The sequence below is a fragment of the Glandiceps talaboti genome, chromosome 1 (assembly GCF_964340395.1).
Source record: "Glandiceps talaboti chromosome 1, keGlaTala1.1, whole genome shotgun sequence".
Classification (NCBI taxonomy): Eukaryota; Metazoa; Hemichordata; class Enteropneusta; family Spengelidae; genus Glandiceps; species Glandiceps talaboti.
This window is the reverse complement of record NC_135549.1, coordinates 24,952,003-24,956,225: the sequence shown is the minus strand read 5'-3', so window position 1 is coordinate 24,956,225 and position 4,223 is coordinate 24,952,003.

Here is a 4,223-nt window from a genome sequence, read left to right as displayed (position 1 = left end):
GTATTATGCAAAAGGAAGGGTTGATTGTATTTGGATTCATATTCATAATAGAATCCGTGGGCTAAGGACTTGTACATGTATATTCCAAAGACAGACAGTTAAGGGGGCCCACCTTTCGTTCCCCTCCAAAAATTTTATATATATATATTTATAGATCTTTAAGTTTTTGGCCCGACTCTCACTATTCGTGTACGTGTATGCAGTGTATGAATGCACCGATAGGTTAAAAGGTCATATGAGGTCAGTCAACTATAATATGGAGATATATTAAGTCACTGCTCCGAGGCCCTACATATATAATTCACATAATTCACATTTCATTTGATTGTTTTGACGTACAAAGTTACAAAATACAGCAGAATAATAATATGTACTGCTGAAAGTATTATTACCACAGTCGTGTGTGACCTATGGCCTTCTATTCAGTGATGATCATGATACAACACAATGGCGTTATATAGGTATGTACAAATATTTAAAAAAATAACACGATTGGTACATATTTAGAATATTCGTAAATACCTACTATAAACGTCATTATTTTATATTAAAATACGTACGTGACATCTGGCTTGGGTCAAGGTTAGGCATTACGCAATTGCAAGTTTGTTGTATTTGGATTCATATTCATACTCGGATCCCTGGGCTAACGATTAGTGCGTGTATATTCCAAAGACACACAGTTGAGGTGCCCCCCTCCCCCTCCAATGTCTATATATATATATATATTAATGAGATATCTTCAAATCTTATTTACAAGATATTTTTCTATTAAAATATATATGACATCATTGACTGGAATATAGCTCGCAATCGACTGTGCATATTAATCATCATTGTTGACAGTAATCGTTTGCCGTAAGAAACGTTCAGTACTGCATGCCGTAGTACCAGTGCTATCGAAATCGGCAGTAGCACTTCATTGTAGTCTTCATGTACGTAATCGATTAGAAATAGGTTTATTGGTTTCTTGCCCCGTCGTCGCGGGCGCTCTTTACTCGGCGCCCACACACCATCCCAATTATCATACTGTACGAAAAATATAATTTGACCGTGACATATTTTCACACGGGGGGGGGGGGGGGGGGGCTTGGGCAGATTTTGTATTAATTGTGATTAATGTTATAATATGACACATCTCCATCTTTGATCTAGTTTACCCATAGCGATATCCTCCCTGGGAGGTGGACGGCTGTAGACAGTCGAAAGTGGTACTTGTCTTATACCTCCCCTTGACAAAGATGGTGACCAGATGGGGTCACAGCTGTGGTAAAGTTTGGATAAAGGCAAGTGTTTGCATAGTGTAATCAGGTTTGCTACAAAGACATATACGTGGCTGTCCTTCTAATACTAAAGAAGCCACTTTAATACATTGTATATGCGTCCTTGGTAGGAATACATGTGGCATATTCACAAGTCTTTGGTCGAACTTTGGAGCCATGCCTCCATAGTGGGTAAACATACGGTTGAAACATCCAACGGAGGGCAGCTTGGTTTATCATCCGAAATTACACGAGGTCTTAATATAAGCCAATGTACCTGATGTGTAATTACAGTGATCATGCTATCTCAAGGCAATGGGTAGACTGACTTCCTAAATAAAACTACAACTAATCTGATTGCTTGTTAAGATGATAAACAACCCGAATCGTCTCCGAAATTGTACTTGGGGATGCGTGTCTGGTCCATCTACAGCTCTCATTTCAATCACCGCCCAAAAGTAAAGACAAGGATAGCTTCAAGTCTGCCCTCACTCCTATCGATGTCACCGATCTCGTATATCGTGCTCACCTGAATTTAGGTGCGATCTAAAGGACGCCACCAACGTTATATATCTATGTGTTGATAATAATTACTGGATGTTCACACAGTATACAAGTAGAGGTCGACCTATTAAAACGAAGTATATTTGTTGCTTACATTTACTGTGTAAGAGTGTACGAGTGTACGAGCAGGCGAGGAATCATATCACATACATTTTAAAAGTGGCCCTGTGGATAAGGATTGGGTATTTATGTTGGATTCTTAATATATAAAACAAGTTTATTATGACTTCCTACTTGACAAACCAATGGGGTAATCAACATTGCAATATTGACGAAGTCTGTGTATAGAACTCCACACACTGCAAACAAGAAAAATGTGTAAAAGGTTGTTATTGTACGTACAATAACGATCATTTTACACAATTGCCATTTACTGAGTTACAAAAAAGGACTTGACGTGCGTTGTTTCACATTGGTTTTTAGCACAACTGAACTGAGGTTCAGGAGTGCTATAGGGATCGCCCGGCGTCTGTCTGTCTGTCTGTCTGTCTGTCTGTCTGTCTGTCTGTCTGTCTGTCTGTCTGTCTGTCTGTCTGTCTGTCTGTCTGTGGATGTGCGTGTGTGTGTGTGTGTGTGTGTGTGTGTGTAAACAACTTAAAGTCAAAAACTGCTGAACCGATTGCCATGATATTTGGTGGGTCCATTACCTTGGGTGTCTAGTTGGGAAATTGTTCAAATCAAAATGATCGCATCACAGGTGTGTGATTTGGGTCAAAAAATTAGATTTTTGGTCAAAAAACCTAAACTCAGAAACTACTGGGCAGATTGGTGCGAAATTTGGTGGGAACATTCTTAAGGGGGTAGAAAGTAAGATTTGTTCATGACATGAGGATTCCATCAGTGATATGCAAATTAGGGCTAAAATGTGTCTTTTTGGTTGAAAATCTATAATTTCAAAACTACCGAGCAGATTGGGCTGGAATTTAATGGGAATGCATCTAGGGATGTATGGATGAAGAAATATTAAGCATACAATGATTCCATGAGTGATATGCAAATTAGGTGTACAAATGTTCATTTTTGGTCAAAAACTTATATCTCAAAAAATACTTGGTCAACGAGTCTGAAACTTGGTGAGATGTTTCAGAAAGTGTTATTCTGCAGATTTTCTTCAAAACATTTTGACAAAATTGGCCCTAGCGACCATGACCACGCCCTTAGCAACAACCAAATGGCAGTACATTTTGGTCAAATAACAACATCATCTGGTAGGCAAATTAGTAAACATTCAAAAAATGTATGCAAATACCGTAGCAACCATGACCACGCCCATAGCAACAGCCAAACGGTCGTGTAGTTCACAAAGATAATAGTGATTGATAGACAATTGAATAAACATTCAAAAAATGTATGTACATTTGCCTAGCAACAAGACCACGCCCATAGCAACAGCCAAATAATCACACATATTGCAAAGATGGCAACAGGAATAGAAAGACAAATGAATAAACATTCAAAAAAATGTATGCAAATGTGCCTAGCAACAAGACCACGCAAATAGCAACAGCCAAATAATCACATATATTGCAAAGATAGCGACAGAAATAGAAAGACAAATGAATAAACATTCAAAAATATATGCAAATGTGCTTAGCAACAAGACCACACCCATAGCAACAGCCAAATGATCACGTATATTGCAAAGATAATGTCAGGAATTCATCCACAAGTGAACAAAAACATACAAAAATGTAAGCAAATATATCTAACAACATGACCACGCCCATAGCAACAGCCAAATGATAGTATATATCGTAAATATAGCAACATGGTTGGATAGGCAACTGGATAGTCATTCACCAAGTGAACACTTATTGTTAGCATGGACTACCATATGGATAAACATTTTTTCAAAACTGTACAGTTGTGCTACAACGCAATTGGCGGTATTTTTCAAGGATAAAATTGTTTTGTAAACTAAAAATCCAAAATAAATGCCCAATCTTCATCCATATGGCCATTGAAGAAATGTCTACCTCGTGGTTTGAATATTGAAGTATCGTTGTATGCAGGCAGAATCTTTAACCAGAAGAGACAAGTACATGCATAACTATTATACTAGAAATAAACGTAACATGGATATTCGTTTACAGTTGGCAACTTTTATGTCAGAAACAGTGTCAATTAAAATATACTGCGTAAGGTTGTTCAGTGACACCTGCCATTAATAGACAGTACGCGATGGCGTCAAATTCACAAAGCAGCGAAACAAGACAGGGACACTCACGGGAATACAAATGAATCCCATCGGAACTTATAGCTGGTTGTATGTACATAGAGGAGAAGAAGAATCATGTCGCAACATCACATCAGATCTCAGAAAGCACAACGTTGTACACAGCAGACGTCTGCATTTTTTAAAAAGCCAAATTGGAATTTTCTGCAAACGCCCTATTC